General features: G+C 40.0%; 1 protein-coding gene across 8 annotated transcripts in view; it reads left to right on the top strand.

Moving 5' to 3' along the window:
- The window catches only part of ST3GAL3 (ST3 beta-galactoside alpha-2,3-sialyltransferase 3), a 174,714-nt gene that overhangs the window by 10,072 nt on the left and 140,593 nt on the right, over positions 1–24,049 (top strand). Inside the window, exon 1 of one of the 8 annotated variants that reach the window (XM_040072443.1) lies at positions 10,363–10,380. The exons of the other annotated variants lie outside the window; for them this stretch is intronic. The gene's annotated coding sequence lies outside the window, so the exon portion shown is untranslated. Of the gene's footprint in view, positions 1–10,362; positions 10,381–24,049 lie in introns of those variants that run through there. 8 annotated transcript variants of the gene reach the window in all.

The following is a 24,049-nucleotide window of genomic DNA, read 5'->3' as shown; positions in this document are numbered from 1 at the left end:
CTATAATTTACACATTCTACATCTGTAGATGAGGAGGGCAGCAATAGGTTGAAGTTGCTTGCTTGGGGCAGGGGTCCTCTGCGTATGCTTGTGAAAACACGGGCAGTATTTCAGAGTACTGTATTGATAATAACGCGTGGTCTGCATGGGCGGTGCTGGTGGCCTGACGTAGGCACAGTAATTAGGGTGTGATGTGTAATTAGGGTGTGAGTTGCTGCTAGAAGCTGCCTCAGATGCCTCTGTGCAAGTGCCATCAGAACTAAGTCTACACCTTGAACTGTTGTGAATTTTGGGTTGGGGCTTTTCAGCCTTTAGATTTGCCCCTTCAAAAGCCTGGTATTTCAAGCTTTTTAGCTGCTTCAATACCAAGGAGTTTTGTTTTGTTTTTGTTTGTTTGTTTGTTTTTGGTGGAGAAGTTTTATTTTGTTCTCCATACATAAGCATAGCACTCTCTGTTCGTCTGTTTAAACTCTAAAAAAATACATGTTCAAGCAGACTAAACTAGAATTTCTGCTCAAACAATGAAAGATTGAGCTTTCAGAAGGAGAGGAATAATGAAACAGGCTGTTTTAACCATAGCAATCACTAAAGCTCTGGGTATAATTAGAAACCTAATTACTGTGAATTTACTTGCAAAGACTTTTCAGCCTTTTGAGACTTGCCCCACACAATTCTATCAGGTTCCAAGTGGAGCATGGGCGGTTCTCCATTAAGCTGCTAGGAAATTAGTAATGCTGCTTTTTCTGTTAGCACTGCTGCTATAATCTCTGTTTAAAAGTGCCTTATCTGAACAATGGAAAGGCTTTTATTATTTTTCATTATGATTCATTTTAACATTATTTTCTATATCTTTGAGTCCAGAGCTTTTGTGTTTGGGTCAGGTACTTCATTAGAAACAAAAGCCTGAGTTAATGGAATGTAAAGAGTGCAAATTGAATTACGGTGGAAAAATATGTTAATTTTGATTGGATTTTCTAATTTTGCCTCTTATTTAACAGTGTTTCAAATATAATTTTAATAATTCTATAGTTTTGAAAGATAGGTTCATGCGTTGATTTCGATTAGGTGTGAGGAAGAAATTCCTCACTGTGAGGGTGGTGAGACACTGGAACAGGTTGTCCAGAGAAGTTGTGGATCCCCCATCTCTGGAAGTGTTTAAGGCCAGGTTGGATGGGACATTGACCAACCTGGTCTATTGGAAAGTGTCCCCTGCCTTTGGTGGAGGAATTGGAGCTGGAAGATCTTGTAACATTCATTCTAACCTAAACCATTCCGTGATTGAAAAAGAAGCCTTATTCATGTTACAAAAACATTAACGATTCAGTACTGTATAACAATGTATTACTTCTCCTCTCTATGTATTTTGTTTCCCACTAAGTTGTTTTTATAATTACAGCATATTGTATTATATAACAGTTTGTCCTCCTGTGAATAGAAACTGTGCCATTATCTGAATAGACTTTGGGCTGATGTTTTTTGACCTTTGAATGTCTTGTTTTTTGATGTAGTTACTAAAAACTTTTTTTTTCCCAAGAAGAATTAAAAATAGCTTGTAAACTAGAGCTGAGTACTCTTTATGCTGTACTCTCCTATGCAAATTACACTTCCTGTGTCGATGGATGGATGGATGGATGGATGGAGGACTAGAGAAATCAGCTGTTGTGTACTGGATTTGCCACTCTTCTGATACAGTCTTGGTGCAGATGCAGAATTCCTTCTTAATAATTAACTCTGACCTCAGGAAATGGCATTTGAGAAGTGAGGAGAACCATTAAGGGCAAGAGCAAAAAAACTTGGTATTGGGAAGTTCACTAACTTCTAGAAAACTTTATAACTGCAGCATTAAAAAGAGCTAAGATAAGAATTTCTTCCTGCTGACTTTAATGTAATTTCAGGAATTTAGGACTGCTTTCATTTTGTTTAATGCGCAACCGTGTGGTCAAAAGGTTTTAAACAAAACCCTGAACTATCTAGGCTGTTGTGTATTAATTGCTGGTTTTGACATAATTTTGTACTAGAGGAAGTATACTTTGCTCAGCAGTTGTGTGTTTGTTTCTGCCTTTGCAGGAAGGGAATTACCCCATAAGTAGCTTTACTTATCCTTGTCCCCATTCAGTGTAAACTAATCTTGGGATGGTTTCTTTCTTCAAGGACCTGTTTATAAAAATGTCTAAGATGGCTATATGATAAATTTTTATTTATTCCCGTGTGAGCGGATTTTTTTCACGTTTTATACTTGTCTGTTTGGTATAAACAGTGATTTTTAATTTTTTTTTTGAGTCACATCATGCCTCACGCTTGAAGTGAAAGTTGCATGCTCTTTTTTTTTTGTGAGGAATTCAGTTTTTTGCCTGGTTCTGTGCTCCTAATTTTTTTCCCCAGTTAAATATTTCAGTCCTTGTAAAGACTAAATAACATGACAGAGTAGGTATTGTGAAATGGGATTGCTGTACTGGAAAGTTTCTGCTGAGCTCCTGGCGGAGCAGTTGCCGCTCCTCTGGCTTGCGTTCAGATATTCCAAAAAACTTGTTTGTGTAGTGAGTTGGTCCAGGGAACTGATACTGTGTGAAAACACAGGGATCTTCTCTTCCTTCTCCCTCCAGCTGTTTAGGAAATGTTATTTTTACTCCGTCCCGGGCAGACCGACGTGCTTAACTCAGGATTTTTACTGAAACGTGAGGATTTTTACTGAAACGTGAGGATTTTTACTGAAACGTGAGGATTTTTACTGGAACGTGAGGATTTTTGCTGCAGCTCCGCGGAGCTCCGCGGGTGGGGAAGGATGGGAGGCCGTGCCTGCAGTGGCGCGCGGGTACCGCGCGGGGGCAGCAGAGGCCCGGCGCGCTCGCCATGTCACGGCCGCGGCAAAAATGTTGGGTAAATATATATATATATTTTAAAAAAACCAAACAAACAAAACCAAAAAACAAACAAACAACAACAAAAAACCCCCACACACAAACAAAGCCCCAGGGCGGTTTGTTTTTTTTTTTTTTTTTCCCCCCTCACAGTTACAGACTGGCAGCTGCCATCCTCTGGGTGAAAATTAAGAAAACTTTTTGTGGACAGTAATTTGGTTTTACAGTACCTGAATTTGGAGAAACCTTGCTATTTATGTCCACTTATAGTTAATTGTGCACTACTGTTGCCCATACCTATTTTTATAATCTGATCAAGTCCCATCGTGGCAAATTTCTGGTTTTATCTCCTGACACTCCTGTTCAGAAGGTCTTTCCTAATCGATTTTTTTTTTTTTTTTTTTTTTACATTCTGTTGAAATTCCGTATTTGCCCAAAGAATCTGGAGAGATTACACAGGAATGTAATGTTTTGAGTACCGTGCTTGCACTATTGCAGGGAGAAGAAAATGTAGACAAATCTAAAGTTCTTAGGAAGCCAGACATTGTTACTTAATTTATTTACAAAACAGCTTGTTCTGTATAAAGGACTTCTGCCAGCTGAGGAGAGAGAAGAAAAGTTCTTACTATTTAATGTTATCTCCTGGGTTGCTGCTGTGGAGAAAATCTGGATGCTTCTAATCCTGAAAACCTGGAAGATCCAGAAAACCTGCAGATCCTTCTGCAGAGGTTGAAGCAGGAGGAGAATGAAGACATATTTGGTAATCTGAATTGCTTTCTATCAGGTAGAATATGCATGGGAACTGAAGATGAAAATATGCTGCAGTCCTCTGACAAGTGATGATGGCATGTTTATAATTATTAAAACAACCACTGCTCTTATTTTCACGTACTTTAAAGAAAGAAGTAAGATGAAAGCATTGGGAGATAAGTTTGTGTTAAGAAGCTCCTCTGTTTCATGTGTCTCTCGTGTTTCATGGTACAATCTGTGTAGGTGAGTTCTGCCCCATCACTGGTAACAGGCTCGTGTAAGGATGGCTGCGTCTGCTCAGGCCAGAGGCACAAGCAGCAGAACATCTCAGAAAACTGACAGTGGGGTTAGCAGGTACTGTTGTTTCTCCTCTCCTATTCTTCTGTCTTCCTGCAGTGTATGACATTTGGTTTCCTGAGGTAGATACGCTATCTTTTTACATAATAATGCCTGTTAAGATTTTCAGACATGAACTTATCTGACTGCTTTGAAAACCTACATGAGAGCTTCTGCTACCATCTTCACATAGCCTTGACCTTCCCAGACTAATGATGTTCTCTGAAAAAGCACCCCTAAAGCCTAGTTAAAACATAAATTAGTTAAGAAGATGGGGAGATAATTAATGTTTCTAGAAATGCTAGATAAAATTGCCCTAAATGAATGGCAAAATATTTTATTTTTTTATGGTTTTTTTTGAAAAGGTGATTAAGAAGCCAGGTTAGTGAATGTTTAACTCTGGGTAGAAATTACAATGAGACTCTTAAGAATTTATCTGGGTTCAGAAAATAATTTAGCATCTACATAGAGGTTAGGAAGGCTAAGAATGTGTGACTAACCAAGACTGTAGAAAGCCAGATTAGGAAGTAGAATGAGTAGTATTTCAAGATATTAAACTTATTTATGTGAACTTACTTGGAAAAAATATATTATAATTGAAGCTGCACTTTTCCAAATGTTTCCTGTGTTGTAAGCATCTGAAAGATTAAGTGCACGTACTACATTATTTCTTTGAAAGCAGCTAATCTTTGTACTTTTTAGGTTTGCACATTGTAACTGTTGACATGAAATCAACTTGAAGATGAAAGTGTATTTATTCTAGCAATGCAGGGTGAGATTGCGAATTAGTCTGCAGAAATACCAGAATTAGCCTAGCCATAATCAGAAATTGAAATATTAGATATGTTCAGAATCTCCATCTCTATTCTGTTGTTTTAAGCAGATTTTTTTTTTTTTTTTTGCATCTCTCATTTGAGTTATTTGTATATTTTTCTCTGATTCCATTTAGCCATTATTGTTGCAGGCTTAGTAGTAAAAAGAGCTCTTTTACTAAAGGTAACTGCAGTACACTCTTACATTAGTGTGCCTACATGTATAACGTTTAAAGAGCAGGAAAAACAACCTTTTCTGTCTATATTATGTGTCCAGATATGGTAAGCTAGAGGAAAATAGACCTACCTGAATTAGTTTTAATGTTCAATTCTTTCAGGTTTAAGATACCTTTAAAAAATCTTAAGCGTTTTTAAGAATAGAGCAAGACTTTGTAAAATTAGAGGATAACACTAGTTGTAATGAATGTAACTCAGTTTCTAGTCCAGCCTCCTGGCCAGAGCAGCATCAATTGTTAGCTGAGACCAAGTCTTTATCCAGTCAGGTTTTGAAAACTGGCAAGAATGGAGACCGCACAACCTTTCTGTGCAGTCTTTTCCAATGCTTCACTGTCTTCATGGTGAACAGACTTTTCTTTACATCCAGTGGTCCAAACCTCTCATTTCAGCTTGTGCCCACTGCCGCTCATCGTCCCACCGTGCTCATCGTCCCACCGTGCGGCACTTTGGGACCCAGGCTCCATCTTCTCAGGAGCTCCCTGCAGGTGCTGGAGGGCTCCCTTCGGCCTCCCCCAGGCGCTGTCTTCTGCAGGCTAAACGAGCTCATCGCCTCCGGCCACGTGTCAGTGCCCTGTGTTTGATCATCTGCACAATCCCTGCACAATCCCTTGTTTGTCTGTAGCCCTCCCTGGGGAGCCAGGCGTGATGTAGTAGAACAGAGGGTTCGTTGTCCTTTGGAGTGGTTTGGGGTTTTTTGTATTTTAGGTGTGCCTGTACCCCTTGTCCTAAACACTGTTGTGGTTTTATGTCAGTTAAATTGTTCTGTATACTTCTGGGTAAGTCACCTTCTGTCTCAAACACCTCTTTATTGTGCATTTGTTGCCCTGGAGGTGCTCATATTGGGAGCTGGTTGAAGAAATGTCAGGTCAATGAAGGGACACTCAACACTGAATGTGCATGTATTCAATATACAATAAGAGCGTAGGTATTGATGTTGCTGCCACAAAGGCCTTTTGCTTTTCAAGGGGATCAGTCCAAAAGCAGTTACTTTTAAGGGAGTATAGAACAGAATGATGAGTAGAAATACAGACTTTCAGGTACCAGGCACTCTCTGGGCAACCAGTTCCATTGTGCTCTGGTAGAGACATTTTTCCTAATGTCTAGTCAGAACATCCTCATCTGTAACTTGTGGCCATTGTCACTGCCTTCCCCTGAAGGATTTGCAGGATAGAGTGGGATTCATTGAATATGTGTTCCATATGGCTACACTTTTCTTTTGTTTATAATTGTAGGTATAAAGTGAAGACCAGAAGACAGTGTGAGGAGTAATTACCAAAGTAATCAGGGCTGTCTCTTGAACTTTCAGAACTCAACAGATGAGAAGGTCAGTGAGGAAAGGCAGTGGCTGTGCAATACTTCTAATTTAGGCTCTGAGCGCTTGACACTCAGCTGTTTAGTAAGCTCAGAATAACAAAGAACTGTTTGAAAGAGGATGGCTGTTACTGACTGCTGTAATCAGAAGCTGAGGACTCGTGTGAAGATAATGGTTGCAAGGGGGGCTATTCGTGTTGTAATTGGTTCCCTCTGGAGAAGGCAGAGCTGCTGAAAATAGCTGGATTGGGTGTGAATACTGCTGTGTTTTAGCGACTTCTGCTGCTGCCAGCTATTAATGGTAGACATGTCTGGATTGTGACTAAAAATGTGGAAATATCTGGAGTGTTGAACATAGGTTTGTTCATTGTTGAAGTGACTATACATTTGGGGTTGCAACCCGTTTCAGAGGGAGTTGGGTACTGCAATGTGTTGCATCTGAAAGGAGTGGTGTCTTAAAGTCTCTCTTGTGTACTTATGTTTGGTGTTTCTAATCCTTATGAGCATCTGTATCGCTTATTTGCTCATGTTTCGACTTTCTGCACATCTTTCTTCAATTCAATTTTCTTCAAGTTCTGCAGTTCCTGGTGTAGCACAGATGTTGTTTTCCCAACTATTTCTGAGGTAGTTTATTTTTTCAGTCAGGCATACACACTAAGCTGTTTAAATCTCTCCCATGAATTGCTTCATTGATTCAAAACTCTGTGGTATAGGCACACTGGAGGTATTTCATTAATTGTGCAGTAAGATACGTGCTGGTGGCAACCGTAGTGTTGTATGTTGCTGATTCATTTCCCTTTTGAGTCTTTTTAGCCATTGCACACAATTGTCTGTCTTTCTGCCTGCAGTGACTGCACCAACAGTAGCGATTGTCTCTTCCTCATAGCAGCTCCATTTATTGTCCTTGAAAGGTGAGATTTCCAAAGCTACTAATCCGTAACAAATACCGTAAGTGTACTCGTCTTCTTAATATTTTATCTTATAATATTTTTTATCAGTTCCTTCTAGTGTGTGCCAGTGTACACTTTATACACATTTTAATTAAAAAGCAATATTTGTGGTATTTTCTTTGTCCGTGTCCAGTGAGAGCTGGTGGGGATGAATGTTTCCAGAAGGCTTCATTTTGCATTGATTGCTGGATGGTTCCCTTCCTGCATCCTGTACAGTGTGAAGCTTCATCTCTGGAATGTCTGTCTGGTCCAATAAAATGGGGAATGCAGTTACATGGAATCGTGTGGGGTATAAATCCCCTGCAAGTGCATGTTGAATGATGGGCTCTGACAGGGTTATAAACACGTGGAGGTGCTTGTATAGTGCAACTTTTATCTTGAAGATAGGATAATAATTTTGAATTTCTCTTTTCTTCCATGTTATTTCTCCATCGAGGCAAATGTTTTTTTTGGCGTCTCTTAAAGGATGGGCTTGAACCAGTCTCAGATTTCTAGGTGGATGTTGGTCAATTGTACTGAGAAAGAAGTTACATTGTTGTGGTTGTAACCTTCTTAGGACTTGGATTGTATGGAAGAATAATGTTTCTTTGGCCATAAAGCAGAAGCATCCTTCCTTATTGCTGTCCTAACGCTAAAAATGGTTGAAAATTAATTTTTTTTTTTTTTTTAAGCGCTGACAGCAGCAAGATAATATCAGCAAGTGAGAATATCAGTCCTGAGCAGTCAGTCTGTAGGTAAGAAAGGGATGGTGTTAAGTTCCAAAATAATTATTTGAGTTTTGAAAACATAATTAGTATTGATTTTTAACTTATTTTCATATTTATGTTATGTACCTCAGTGCCATTATCTTGCATTTTTGCACTCCTGGCACGCTGTCATTTAGTCCAGCTGCCTCACTGGCATTAAGAAACAACAGGGAGTGAGCTGGAAGTACAAGGCATTTTCCTTTCCTTCTATATAACATTTAGGTACTTTTTAAGATACTTTAGTAGATATTTAATTAAAAAAATTGTTTTCCTATGCTTTTTTAAAGTGTAGATTAATGTGCTTGATTTCTAGTACTGTGTGTTTTCTTGATTATCTGATTTTAAATGTTACTACTTGTTTTAGAAGTTGTATATTTTAATAATGGCCTTACAAAATGTTTTCCTTCATAGGAAATTGTCACAAATAGAACTGGAAAGAACTGCCGGAGGTCTTTCTCTGGGCCTTTAGAAACAATATTTTAAACATCTTTTTATTCCAACATATGTCATAAGTACTCTATAAAATCTCATCATGGAAACTGGTACAATCTATCCCAGTCCTTAATTGTTCTTTCCTCTAGTGAGATTTTTCCTCATGTCTACTCTAAATCACTTTGACCACAGTGAAGTCAATTGCAAGTTTTTCTGATTTTCCCCTCTCTTGTTTTAATTTTTTTTTTCCCTTCGCATGTGTTTGTGAGTTTTGGATTAGTTGATAAGTTTCTTGAAGTTTTATTTTCTTCAGATTTGGGGTTTATAATCTTTGTAGTGGAGAAATTAAAAAAAAAAAGTTAAACATTGTTACTTCTAAATAGTTACTCTCTAACTTGTGTGTATGTTTCTTGGAGTGTGGTACTCCAGCATGTATTTCTTTGGAGGCTCTGTCTTCAGACTGGAGTAGAAAAATGTGGTTTGCACTTTTGCTCTAGCTGATGCTTTTCGGTGCAAAGACTTGGGGGTTTCAGTGTTGTGCTGCCAATTCAGATCAGCCTGCTGTTCACTGTAACTCATTACAATACCATTGAGTCCCCTTGGAAATACTCTGTTCCCTTGCCAAGATCAAATATTTGTATACTTGCCACACACTTGGAAGTTGTGTTGCTGTTGCTGTGAAATGTATGAAAATGTGGTTCTAAGTCTGCTCTGATGGAAAGATATGAAACCATCTTTGAAGCTTCAAAGTTGTGTCCTTTGGTCCAGGGCAACTGACTTCTGTCTCCCATCGCTTCAGAAGGCACTGAACTGGGTGGAAGTGTCTTGTTAACAATATAGTTAAGGACAACATGGTTTATTCAGTTTCTTTTGATTTTAAGCTCTGTAGACATTTTCTGTCATGTGTCACCCTGCCCTGAATAGCTTTTGAGATCAGGCAGTAGAGGGTTCTTTTCCATTGCAAGTTGTACAAGTTTGTTTCTTCTCTGTACTGAAGTTCTATTTTGTTTGTTGTTGTGTTTTGTTTTGGTTTTTTTCTCTGTAGTTCTGGATTATACTTCAGTGTATTCATTCACAGTTCAGTTTTGGCACAGTCATCTTAAGCATGTAATCTAGTTAGAGTGTTCCTTGCTCTTGAATGTTTTTTCCTCCTTGTGCTTGTTCACACAGGCTGCCTGTGGTGAGACGCCTGTGCTTCAAATCACACTTGTGGGCACTTTTTCCCCTGTAGTGCTCATGCAATTTGTCCTTATTCTCCCTCACACTGCTTTCCACATGAGAGGAGAAGAACAGTAGCACACTCAGTTTCTGAATTTCTTTGGTGATGAAGATCATCAGCTGGACACTGTGAGGATGGTGTTTCCTCAGGTTCAGGGCTTTTGCTGGAGCTTCACGGTGACCCTGCGTCTGGGATCTTCATGACTGCCTCACCTCCCTGTTTCTGCTCTTGCTGTGGTGCATCTGCAGTGTGATGGTCCTTCTTCCAGCATGGGTATGCTGGGTTACTATAGGATATCAGAAGTACAGGAGTCTTCCTGTGTTGTTAGTCCTAGGGCCATTTGTCAGATGGGATGTAGCCTTCAAGTTGCTTTTTGAAAAACCTTGTGGCAGGATGTTAGGATTTCCCTGATGTGTGGCTGTTAAGTAATACACTGATTTTAAAATCTAAAACCTCCTTTTGGCTTTACAGAAATGATCCAGAAAATATTACTGTGGTGTTGAGTGGGTCTTGTCTTCCTTAGAGGATAGCGTTCAATTTGTTTTCTTTTTGTTAATTTAAAAATTATTTTTAATGCCAAATCTATCTTTTTCTAATCACAGAAGAAGATCTTTGGACAATAAATAGATTAACATCATAACCCACCCAAAACCTGGCTCCACAGTAGGAAGAAACCAACATAACTGGAACATCTTTACAGGAAGTGAGATAATTAATGAATAAAGCTAGGTAGGTGCTTTTGATGGCTTGAGTGTTCACAATGGTCAGGGCTGGATTTCAGCTTATGCAGTGCAGCTTTGGAACAGCAGAGGGTACTGTTGGTGCAAGATAAAAAATGAGGATTTTCACACCCAGCTTGGAAATTTTTTTTTGCTCGTAATATGTTGTTCATTGGAACTGTTGACATGTTATTAGTCGTTGTTAGATCATTGCCTCATCTTCATAACATGCATTTATTGATTTACTAAGTAGTTTTGTGGAGAATCCCTCAATTAAGTATGAATGCTTTCTCATTAGTTTTGCTGTCACAAAAAGTGCTTCAAAGATGTGTATTCTGATACAGCTTGTTTGTCCTTCAGTGCTTTGGAAGGACTGTTCCTTCTTTCCTCTAGATTGAGGAGTTGATTACGCTGGAACTTTCCAGAGAGCTTTTCTTCTGGAGATAAAGTACAAAAAAAACCCAGTAAAGATTTGGGGACAAAGTTGCAATTATTCCATCTCTTGTTGGACAGCCCTACTCTCTCCTCCTGTGTTTTATTTACCACATTCTTGCACAGTCTCTGGCTGCTGTTCGCCAGAGTTGTGTTTTATTTGAATGTCAACAGGTGGGCTGTTATTTAAGACCCACTTTTAAGGAATGTTACCATTTTGCCAGGAATCATTTCAGTTCTGTGAAACGGACCTGAGCTTTCCAAATCTAAGTTTCTGAGAGTGCAGTTACATAGCATGTTGATTTTTTGTGGTAAATCTGCTTTAAGTGACTACACAGTAACATTTTTAAGGACTATTTTTGGTGACTTTTGTCCCATACTTTTTCAGCAATCTAATTTACCACCTCCCCTCACCCTGTGAGCAGCTGTCATGGCACAGCTATGCTGAGGGCAGTTGCAGTGATGTGCTGGGCTACACAGGGTGTGAAAGTTTCTTAAATTTTGCTTTGCTGCCAAAGTATCCTTGAGGTTGGTGTTACTTTGGGGCTGGAATTGATAGTCAGGGAAGTGAGACACCTTCAGTTTGGTCACTGCTATATCCTGACTCTACTGTAATGTACTTATGCTCTCGGAAATGGTTTCAAACTGAGAGTGTAGGTTTAGACTGAATATTAGGAAGAAATTATTTACTGTGAGGGTGGTGAGGCACTAGAAGAGAGTGCCCAGAGAAATTGTGGCTGCCCCGTTCCTGGAAGTTTTGAAGGCCAGGTTGGACAGGGGTTTGAGCAACCCGGTCTAGTGGAAGTTGTCCCTGCCCATGGCAGGGGCTTGGAACTAGATGGTTTTCAAAGCAAACCATTCTGTGATTCCATGGAATTCTGGTACGGGCTTATTTGATATTAAGTTAGCAAAAAGAACTACTTTGTGACCGAAGTTTTCTGCTCTGCAAAGTGAGATAAGTCACAATGTCAAAAGACAGCTCTTGTAGGTTCAAGATGTAGTAGGTATAGTAGCAAACTCACTGAAGCACTTCATGTGCTGTCTACCTCTCAGCGTGGTTTGTCCTCATGGATAATTTTACAGGTACTGCAGTGTGATTTCATTGAGAGAAAACCTTATGTAGACAGGCTTGAAAAAGAAAAATATTCATAGGCAGCAATAACTGTTTTCCCAATCTGTCTTCCTTCTTCTGCATGTTTCTGGGATGGTAGGTAGCATTTAGTGATGGAATCTGTTGGGAGCAGAAAGCGAGATGCCTGGTAGAGGTAGGGCTGAAATGGAGGAGGAGTGGATAGAAAGGTATTAATGTGCTTTTGGGCTTTGGCAACAGGAAACTCTGCTAGCACTGGCTATAATTGCATTTTCAAACATCACTCACAGCCTTTGTGCTTCAACCCTAACCCTTGTTTCTACAGCTCACCTTGAGCCAGCTACTTCTGTTTGACTGATGGCATAGCAAACAATGTCAGCCTACTGCAAAACAGCAGAAAATCAAAACGGAAAGGCATTTTGCCAGTTTGCCTTTTCAGCCAGGGAAGTCCTTGTGATGGCTCAAAGGAGAAGGCCTAGGGAAATGGGCTGTTTGGAGCTGTGGTGGGAAGCTGTGCCTTCTGTGACATCACTATGTAAATTTTCACTTAGCAGAATGCCAGGCATTAATAATCCACCTGCTTGAAATCTCCTGAGGGGTGAAATTTGATGGAGGAATTTGTCAATGCAGGGCACTTCAGTCATGTTGAATATGTTGAACAACTGTAGAGAAACTGCCCAGATGCTTCTAACTCAATACCTAGCCAAAATGCTCCAGTGTGCATATTGTATTTAACTGGTTGCTGCTCTTGTGAAAGCCAGTAGTAAAACCCAGTTTATTATGGGTAATAATCATGGCCTCAGCAGGATTGTTGGATTTCCACTCCTGAACTCAAATAGTAGCCATTAACAATATATTTCATTATACTGGGAAAGAAATGCTTTGTAAGTGAGCCCTAACCTTGTAGTTATTAGATTTACCCTGGGCTCTATTTGGGATAAATTGAATTCTCACTTATTTAAAGCATTGTTAAGAATTTTTGCCTGGCATGGTACTACCAGCAGACTGGAAGGTTTGTCTGTTTGTAGCTGATTCTTCTGTGTTTGGTTTGTTCGAAGCAGTTTCAGTTGAGGGGCAGTACATGCACTAAAATCCTGAGGAGTAATACTTACTTAGACCGCAAAGGTGTTTCGCAGGGTCACAAAATAGTTGTAACTAGGAGGCACCCCCATAGTACCAGGGGGTTTAGATGTGGGTTTTTTTCTAAGGTTTAAACAGAATTTCCTGCTTTTCATTTTGTTCCTGTTGCCTACTGTCCTTTCACTGGCCACCTCCACCTCTGAGCCCATCTCTGCCTTCTTTAATCCTTCCCATCAGGTTACGTTGCTGAGATCCTCCTGAGTCTTCTCTGCTCAAGGCTGAGCAATCCCAGCTCTCTCAGCCTCCCCTCGTGGCAGATGCCCCAATCCTTTAATCACCTTAGCTCGCTGGACTTGTTCCAATGTGTCTCTCTGTAGAGGGGAGCCCAGCAGTGGCCCAGCCCTGCAGCAGAGCCCCCCTGGTGCTGGGCCAGGGGAAGGGTCCCCCCACCCTGGGGGCTGTTGGCTGTCTTTGTCACCAGGGACGTTGCTGGCTTGGTTCAGCTGCTCCAGCCGGATTCCCAGGTCCTTCTCTGCAAAGCTGTTTTCCAGTGGCTTGGCACCCAGCCTGTAGGGCATAGTTATTCCTCTCCAGGAGCAGGACTTTGCATTTTTCTTTGCTGAACTTCATGAGATCTCCCTGCCTGGCTATTTCTCCAGGCCTTTTCCATATTTTTTTCTCAGCAGGAGGCCCACATTTTCCCTAGTCTTCTTTTTACTGATGAATTATTTGTAGAAGCACTTCTTGTCCCTGACTGTTTTCAACTCCAGGCAGGATTTGACCTGCACACTGGGGCAGTGTCTCTACATTCATCCCTGCTCACCTGACCCCGCTCTCACCTCTTGTGTGCATTCTTTTTATATTTGGGTATTGTCAAAAACTCCTTGTTGATCCATGTGGGTCTCCTGGTACCATTGCTTGATTTTCTGCACATTGGCTCTGTCATTCTTGAGCATGGTGGAGGTCATTCTTCAAAGTGAGCAAACTCTCCTGTATCAGTCTTCTCCCAAGGCCCATATCCTGTGGGTTTTTCTGAAGATGGTCCCTGAATTCTGCTCCCATGAAGCCCAAACTTATGATCCCGCAACTTTCATTATTTCCTTTGCCTTGGTTCAAACTTAAGGCTTGGTTCCAGGTAACTTCCCTGCCTTTAGTGTCAGCAATCTGCATTTAGTGGGGTTGGCCTGGTCAGTGTTTTAATCTGAGCTGTTATTTGTATCAGATATTCATACCTTGAGTGAACCAGATGGACCAGGTGTGGGTATGTGCTAAGTGTTCCTGCTGAAGACTAATTTTATTTTTTTATTTATTTGCATGTTCTTGATTTATACTTACTGATCCATCTGTTCCTTATGTCTGTTGGTCTCATGTACCAGTGCTGGTACTGATACCATTAGTGTCTCCCACTCCAGTTGCTGGTCACTGATTTAACCTCAGAAAAAAATTCCATGTAGTTAGATATCATTAAAATTACTCCCTTGCTAGACCCTTTCTCATTCTCTTAATGGAGGTTAAATTTGCACAGTCTGGCCATACCCTGGATTTTTCTGACATCATGGTGTAACCCAAAGCATTTCTTCATGGTAAACCTGCCCTGTCCTGCACATATCCACGAAGGAAAAACTGCACAACTAGCCTAGAAATTATATAGGCTGTTCTGTTTTGTTACAGCTCCAAAATCTCAATATCCATGTGATGGTTTATAACTTTCATGTATCATGCGTATGGCCAAGGCATGATGGGATTCTGGCAAGTGATCTATCTGCTTTTTCAGGGCTGGTTTTCTCAGTGGAATTTATCCAATACCTTTCTTCAAGTTCTGCATCTTCTCCCAACACCCCATTATCTGTAAGCAGCGGCTCCAGTTACCTGTAAGCAGTGGCTGTACCAGATGATTTTAAAGGAGAGTGGATACACAGCTCTAAAATGCTGTACCTCGGACAGATCCTAGTTAGTACCAAGTGTCCTGGTTGTCACAGATGGTGAAATGCTGGCAAAAAGGCTTGCAAAGTGATTTGGGAAGGCTCTGCTTGCTGTCAGTCACTACTGCCAAATTAGCTTAATTAAAAACAGCTGTGGGAAAGTGCTCTGGTGCAACTGATAACTTTATTTCCTTCTCTGAAGTCTTGTGGGCCTGGGGCTGGTGATAACGAGCTGCTTGGATGCAGTGAGGATCTTAAAGTGTTTGCAGTTCTCTTACATATGTGCAATTTTGAAGTTGGCCCTAAATCCTGCTTTTGGCTTGTGTTTCTCCATATGGAGTCCTTGGCCTTGAGATGCTGAGGTTTGTGTATCGCCTAGAATAGCATCTACTATGGTTAGCGTTGCCACTTCTTGATTTAGTTTGGGAGAGTTGGTGGGCATGTTTGTTTTAATACGGCTTTAAAAGGAATGTCAAGGTTATCCAGCCTGAGAAAGTCACTCTTTTATTACAGTTGAAAAACCTCATAAAACCTAAGAACCTCTTCCTCTACAACAAATCCCTGACGTTGAAACCCAACAGCTTAAGTCATTCAACAGTTTGCCTTTTCTGAGTGACCAGCAGGCCTTTGTGTTTTGTGAACTGCTGTCTCAGGCTTCTGCAATATTCTTTATTTGTAGAATGCCCTACTCATTGCAATCTCCCTTCCCTTAATCTTCTCCTCTCTTTCCCTATCATCTGCTCAGTTGTGCAGGCAATTTCATAGTCAAATTTGGGCCAAAAAGTTGCCAACACTGATGGCTTGTGACAAACCAAGAAAAGGCCTTTTTCCATTTCTGAATTGATCCCAGACCTGCCAACATCAAGCTGTTGGGGTTTTTTGCCAGTCAAATGAAGTTGTGTTAGATGAGGCAGCTGTTTTAGAATAAGGTTAATAAAATTACTGTTGCCTTTTATAACGAGTTCAGCTAGTGGAGTAATCCAGAACTGGTGAAACTCTAAAATTTGTGAATCCCAGTGAGCCTGTGAAATCCTGGCTGGGAGCATACTTCAGCAGGTGGCTGGAAATGCTAATAAGAAATGGAGTCTGTACTGGAGCACTGTGGAAGTTTTGTCTTTCTGAGATTACAGTAGATTTTCTTTGTGGAGATCGACTTAGAAAGGGAGTTGTTCTTGGCATATCTCAATTTCTGAAGTTTCAGCTTTTGGTGAAATAGAGGTGGCAGTTTCACAGGATCTTCAACAACAACAACAAAAATCGATGCTTCAATGGTGCTGCTACGCTGGATGCTGGAGCACTGTTCTTAAGCAAGCTTATCCCTTGTCTCTATGTTTTAGTTAAAGTAGTCCATTTATGTGTTTTTGTTTTTTTTTTTTTTTTCCTTCTGTTTTTTTGGGATGGGTTTTCTTGTTTAGTTTTGCTTTCCAGGAGCAGTTTGATTGCTTGTTGCAAAGATGCAAGGGACTTTGACTTTCTTGAGTAGGGTCATACAGTGTTTGGATGCGGTGTAGTTCTCTGGAATTTTACTGCCTATTCCAGTTTTGCACACAAGCTTTGTGTCACTGTAACCTTCAGTCTGACTGACAAGGATCTTTTTGACAGAATTTACCCATGGACAGTAAAAGTTCTTGTAGCTGGAGGTGAGATTGGCATCTGGGTTTTTTTGGGCTTTTTTGTTCTTTACCCACTTAGAAGAGTGGCTGCTGACTTTTAGCCACTGCTGACTTGGAAACTACCCTATGGGTTATTTTTTTTTAAAAGGCTTGCTTGCTTTGTGAAACACTTCAGGGAGGTGCTCAGCAACTAATGTTTCTTCTTATTTAACCTTCTGGGTGCTTTGGAATTATTTTAATGCTTTTTTTTGGTTGGTTGTTTTTGTTTGGTTTTTTTTTTTCCTCCTCACTGGCTTGTTTCTCTGCCAAGTGCTAATTTAAAGGGATTCATTGTATTTTTCTCTGTGGTGTGATAGGAGGAACACTTTTCCTTTAGATTGTCTCCAGCTGTATTTGTCCAGGGGCTGGGTGATGTGTGTGGTGATCAACTTCCACTCCTGCAGCTGCTATTTCAATAAGTTTTTTATTGTCCTGCAATTTCTGCACATGGAAATGAGACACCACTGACAGTATTTAGTGCATCCCTGGGTTATTTTTCTTACGTTTTGATGAACTTTTTTTTAAATTAAAATCGAACACTTCTGTAAAAGAAAATAATAGGAAATGAGAATATATGCACTGTTCAGTTCCTGTGTTTTGTTTTGGAGGCTTTTATTAGTTTGGTTTTTTTTTCCTCTGAGTATAGGTGCTTTCATACTCAAGCAGGTACTATGGGAACACCTTTATTTCAGATTTGCAGTGTTTGGTTTAGGATGTGAAGGCTCTTGTGTCACCATAATGCCCTTTGTAGACCAGTTAGTGTGTCAGTAAGGTAAAGACAGGTTGCTCCTTAAGCCAGTCAGCTTATGAACTTATGTTCCAAAACTCTGTGTATGTTGCTTGCCTGTAAAATCACATACTGTGTAGGACCTCTCAAATCACATTTTAGTTTGGAAGTTTTAGCACGTTTTAGAAACTTACTAAGTTTTAGGATTTGATGGGCCAGAAATCTCTTCAAATTTTGGACTCAATTGTGGTGATGCTATTAAACAAGTTCCTACAAACTTCCCCCAACCCCAAACTGCAAAATACCCGAGTGATAAATGGGTCCGGCAGACTTTCTGTTCAGCATCAACTTTCATGTTAATAAGTGATCCAGGGTGCTTGCAATGCAAAAGAAATTCAAGTGCAGTCATTTTCTAGACAAGATGCCTCTAAAACATTTGTATTCAGGACATGTTTTGTGCTTACACCTCGTACCTTACTCCTGTGATTTGTTTGTGCTCCAGGCAGAAGCAGGAGGGATGACAAATCTCACTGTAAAGCTCTTCACAGGATCTTGTTCGCAGTTATTGTGGTAGCTGAGCCAGATGTTGTGTGCTTTAAGGTTTTGGGAAGCTTTTGACCACTGGCTAAATATCATCAGTTGTAGATCATTTTCAAACAAACTCAAGAATATGAATATTCTGATGGAAGTATTTGTATTTCTGCTTTTGAGAAAGGAGGGGTTACTGAGAGTAAGCTTGGAAAAGGAAAATATTTTTGCATGTGAGGGAAAGGGAGAAAAAAATAGCTGAGTGGCTCCAGTAGGCATAAAACCAAGACCAGTCTATTAAAATAGTTGTTGTCCAGATTGTCATTAATTGTGTGTAGATATCTTCCTTTATGTAAACCAGAAAATAACGTGCATCAGCCTTCCAGAGTTCTCTGACAGTTGTGTGAGTATATGTAAGTTTGAGACGCAAACTGTGTTTTATTAAGGTAAAAGGCCATGTCCATATTCAGAAAAAGTGCCAGAAGACTAAAGCAATTTATTTCAAATGATAAATGCTTTGTGTTTTATAATATCTAAGCTAACAATATACACTCTTTTTGCAGTATGAAAATAGAGAATTAATTTTCTCTGTGCAGTGTAATTCCCCAGCTGCCAGTACCCATTTTCTGTCTTGCCACATAGACTGTTATCTTCAAAGAGAGAAGTTGTACTGTTTTGTAATTTATTGCATGTTCCTCCATGGAATTTGGGAGTATGACTGACTGTGCCACAGTAATAATTGAAACCAAAATATAAGGCTTGGCTTAGGAGATAATGAGCTCCTTAAAATACTGAGAATCTGTTTGGGATTAGCTATAAAGGATTTCTCATTGTCAAGAAAAGAGCCTTTTGAATACTAGCTTTATTGGTAGAGTTTGGCCTGGGTGTAGTTCTGTACCTTCTCTAGAGTTGTGTTCCTCAAAACCAAGTATATTTTCATTGAATGCTGGCAGCACCTTGATCTCCCCTTCTCCTTTGTCTCTGGGAACTGTCCATCCCTCTTCTGGAAAGTGCAAGGTAAGAAGCGGATGCTGTTGGCCTTCCTCTGGAATGGGGAGCTGTGATGGACAAGGAGGAGCTGTGTGTCCCTGCATGTCCCTGATGCTCAGGGAAGCACCACTTTGGTCGTGGTTCTGTGAAGTTGTGTAGTAGATTCAAATAAATACTGATCTTATGAGCAAAACATACCAGCCCTTCCTGCCGCCAAACAGTTATTTGGGCGCTGCTGTAGACAATAGCAATGTAATATCCTTCTGAAGCATTTGCCAGCTGGCGCAGGACACCACATCTTTTCATTCCATTCATTCGTTGCTGAATAAAGAAAATTGGCATGCTCAGACCATTTTAAAAATACATCTGTTCAGAACATGAGTGTTGTTTCTTGTTCAGTTCGTTTACCACTTCATTACAAACGTCCTGATGAAAAAGGAGCAATGCACAAAACAGCAAGTGTAAAAAGGTTGGTTAGGTTCCATGACATTCTTAATAATTGCCTGAAGAAATATTACTACATCTCTCAAGTTCAGTATCACTAAGGGACCTGAATTTTCAATTAAATGACAGGAAATTGAGAGGTGATAGAGAATGACTTTTCTGTTTACAATGTAACCAGTAGACCTTGATGCCACATTAAATTCTCCAGACAAGTGATACTTTTCTATATCCATTCTTAGCTCTCAAGCCTTTTATTCAAGGGTCTTTGGAAAAAAACAGATTGTTTATTTTTATGGATGAGAAACAATTTAATCAAAGGACTTGTTCAGGGTTGCATTGGTTATAGCAAAATTACCCGTTGGCTGTGGTTTAGTTTGCAGAGACTCACTCAGAGCCAGCTGTGCCTGCCCTCCCTGCAGCAGAGCCTGTGCTCAGCCTCAGCACTCCGTGTCAAGTTTCCTGGTGTGGAAGCTGGCTGGCTCCAGGCTGAAGCACAAAAGGGACCTCATGTCTGCCCAGAGTGGATGGCCAAGGAATTTGGGTTCAGATCTAAGCTTGGCTGTGAAGTCAATTGTCAATAAAATGGGTGTTTTGGGTCAGCCACAACAATGGAGAGAGAACCTATGGGCCTTCTTTAGTACTGTGTGCTTTGTAAATGGGGATGCTATTTAAAGAGATAGTGGCTAGAGCAACAATGCAGAAACTTTTTAATTTGTAAAGAGCACAAGTGAATTACTGTTAAGAATGAGATATTTCCATTATTATGATATCTCTCAATAATGTGTGTTCTCAAATGAGGATGAATCTCCCCTCATTGGTACATTATGTGAAACAAGCATCGTCCTATTCCCATATCTCCACACCAAAATAAGTATAGCCAGGTGGCACACAGGACAGGCATTCAAATTTAGTGCAGCCTTGTTTTAAGACAATTTATAATACCCAGAGTTTATTGGAAATGTTCTTCATAATCAGATGTTTCCTGTTGCTGAGTGACTTTTCTCTTCCCATAAAGGGACTAAATTTTGAACTTTAACCTCGGTCTCCTATCAGCTGCAGACAGGACTGGACTGAAACTCTGCATGTGTTTTGCTTGCCAGAACTTACAGTCCCTTTATTTGCTGCTCACAGCTCTCACATCTGTGATTAGGAAGTGTGCTTGTGCTCTCTATGTGTCAACTTTATACGTAATTTCTCATCTTAGATATTGAAAATGTTAGAATTACGCTGCTCAAACAGTACACTTGAGATCATAACTCTTTGTGGCATCTAAACATGGGAGCACTACTGATTGTTTTTGACAGAGTACGTGTGTAGGAGCTGAGATTACCAGGAAGAGTGGTATTATAAGTGGTTTTTTCGACCTTCACTGATGCTTTGTGGAGCTTAGGCGATGTCGTAATTAGTGCCTTGAGTTTTAAGTGATGACTGAGAGTCACTTGGAACATCCTTGGACTGTGGCAAAAAGATGTTGTTGTAGTGACCAGTGCCCTTAACACAGAGCCATCTCACTGTCCAGAAAAAAGGTGTCAAGTAGGAAAATCCTTGGCACTATAGAAGAAAGAGCTTAGTAAAGCAAAATAGACCAAGCAAGGGGAATGGGGAGCCCAACATTAATGCAGAAGCAGGATACTTAATGAGTTAGTAGGATGGCGTTTGTCATTAAACCGAGTAAATTACTTAGCCCTTCCCTAAATCCATCTTCAGCTTGCAAAACAATGTGTTAGGAAGTGAAGGTTGCCCTGTCAAGGGATTTTTAAATGCAGGCAGTTATGTTTTACTTAATCTGAGGAAGGATATTCATGCCTTAGATATCTAAGTGCAGTCTCTAAGACAGACCTGAAATGATTCAGTTCCCTTCAATTCTTTGGATATGAGAATTATCCAGTATGTTGCATAGTCATGATAAGGGAGGGTCTTATTCAAAATATTTTTATTTTGGAGCAGGAGAGTTCTTAGTCAGATGTTGCCAAATGAATCCTGACAGCAGAATTGTTTTTGAGAGTACACTGCTTTTGTGAGCTTCATTTCCTGACTAGGTGAAACGTAAGAATAGTTTTTCTTATTGATCTCTTTGTCAGCAAGTTATGAAGAGTTTCATGCATTAAATGTTCCTTATCTGGTATATCACATTCCAGAATATTGATCTCAAATAGAAAATAAATTTTGATGGCTATTGGGATGTTTGATCCTATACTTTTCAGTACTCAGCAGAAAAAAGGAGACAGATGAATGGCAGACCCTTAAGGATGTTCTTCTAATTCTGTGATAAAAATGAAGCACCTCATTTTTTTTCTTTTCATTCTGACTCTGAATCAAAATTTTGTTAGATAATATTACTGCAATTGCCATCTCCAAGACAGCTGATGGAGTTCTGCAGGATATCCAGTCTCTGATCAAGCTCTGGAGATATAAATGACATTAAATGTTATTAAATACAGGTTGTAGTTCTGTAGGAATCCATCAGAGTATCTGGAGAGCCGGGGTATGGAATGAGAGACATTGATTATGCATATAATAAAGCAATACAGACCTCAGAGCTTGAGTGTCTGAATAAGGATGTGCCCAATCACAGCCTTATGTTGTGATGTATTCTCATATTCCCTGTTTGGCTTGGCCTGTGGAGTGTATTGCCGTAATGGTATGTGGTATTTGAGGCTGTGTTAAGCCTTTATTATTAAACTCTTGTAACTCCAGTGGGACTGACAGTTTGTGGTTTCTCAGGACCACTTCCAAAGCAGCATGCAATCATGTTGTTTTTCTTGGGGAAGTTACTTTATTGCTGAAGTCTGGTTTGGGTGTTTCTTTGTTGTTGGGTTTTTGTTGTTTTTTTTTTTAACCCAAAACAATCCTTCCCCCAAAAAACAGATAAGAGGAGTTACTGGTTCAGCTTCTTTGGTTTCTAGTAGGTTGAGCCAAATATCTACAAATTCTTGCAGGGAGAATCTGTAAAAAGCAATAAAAAGTTAGTGGCTTCTCAGAGGGACTTACTATAAAAATCTTAACTGAAAATTTGAAACAGTACTTAGGTAAACATACAGTTTATATACAGTTCTTGTTTGAATGTGGATTATATTTGCTGTTCTCATTACAAATGAGATACGTGTTGCCACTGCTTGTTTTTTTGTTTGTGTGTTGTATTTTCTTCAATGATGAAATCTAAGTAAGGACAGTATTTGTATTGGAAATGTATCCATGTATTTGCTCCTACATTATTTTAAGAACTTGATGCAATTGGGCTTTTAAGAGCTGTTTCCATATATATCTTCAGTGTAGTACCCATGTTAAATGTTTATCTAGTGATGTGCATGGTGTATGAAACTTCAGATGTTTTTCAGCATGGATTTGTTTGCCTTCTACAAATCTGCAGTTTGTTGGTCAGGACTATCACTCATTTGTGAAGATCCAAATCTTCATATATTTTTCTGTTCAGAAACCAGACTAATGGAAAAGATACAGCAATGTGTTATGAGTAGCAGTTAAATACTTGCCTGGTGTCCAGAAATGCCCCGAGGTAAGGTGCACAATATATGTGGCAAGATGAATGATTTAATTTGCCTGTCTTGAGGGCAGGGGAGTGTGGTGCAGTTATCCAGGCCCTGAGAAAGGTAAGGGGTTAGCAACACTTGAAGTCATCCCTTGCCTTGAAATACAATCAGTCCACATAACTGGATGTCTTAGCTGGACTGTGGTGTAAGTTCAGCAATAAATGTAGTCATTGCAGATTGGCAGGTGAGTTTTTTGGGGTTTGTTTTTGGTTTGTTTGTTTGGGGTTTTGTTTGTTGTTGTTGTTTGGGGTTTGTTTTGTTGTTGTTGTTGTTTTTTGGTTTTTTACTCCAGAACAGATCTGTGCAAATCCAGTTGTTCCTTTGAAGGTACATTCAGCTCTGGGTCCTGTATGGAGCGTTGTTGGAACTGAATTTAAATTTGTTCCTAGAGCAGCATTGAGGGTCTTTGCAGACTCTGTCTCCAAGCTCCTTGTTCCTGAATGAAATGGGATCCTTGTGTCTGTTTCACAGCAGTGGAAAGGGTCTCATACAACACTCCTCCACACTCCAAAGGGGCTGTGATGGAGTGCATTCAGGTAGCCCTGCACAGAACAGTTTTGTGTGGGGAGATGATGGAGCAGATTTTTATATTCGTCCAATTTGTGATGCTCGAACTGGATGGTGAGAGTGAGGGGAAAGTGACCCCAAAGCATAGGTCCCAATGCAACTTTTACCCAAAGCTGACACAAAATGACCCAAAGCAACTTTGTAATCTGGCTGGTGAGGTCTTAGCTGTCATTATTCCTGGCACTGAGTGCCTTCTAAATTGAGTGAATGCTTGTGCTGTCTTTGCTTCTTCTTATGGATTGGATAAGATCCAGAATTACATTTGGATTTTGCTGTATGTTGGTTGGTTTTGTTGGTTTGTGTGGGGGGGGGGGGTGTTTTTGTGTGGTTGTGGGTTTTTTCCTTTTCTTTTTTAGGCTGCTAGAGCCACTGAAAAAAAGAGATTGTAGTTGACATGAAAACAGATGTAAAAGACTGGCACTGTGGTGTGTGCAGCCTTAAGCTGTACATATTGGCTGGTTACTGTGTGTCACATTTCATGTTTTAGGCATAAAGGCTGCCCTTCATTTAAGGCAGGAAGAAAAAACATTTAAGCTTCTTTATTAAAGTAAGTATCTGAAAGGTTGGGGGGGGACTGCTCCTTCAGGCATGAACACTTCCTGGCACCTAAAGCCAAGGGTGCATGTAAGTGGGTATATTTTACGTTGTATCTTAATAAGTTTTGAAAGATAAAGCCTTTGAAGGTTGCCTTTGAAAGAT

Source organism: Hirundo rustica, chromosome 9 (assembly GCF_015227805.2).
Source record: "Hirundo rustica isolate bHirRus1 chromosome 9, bHirRus1.pri.v3, whole genome shotgun sequence".
In the NCBI taxonomy this organism is placed as follows: Eukaryota; Metazoa; Chordata; class Aves; order Passeriformes; family Hirundinidae; genus Hirundo; species Hirundo rustica.
The sequence above is the reverse complement of the archived record's forward strand: the minus strand, read 5'-3'. Positions and strand labels throughout refer to the sequence as shown.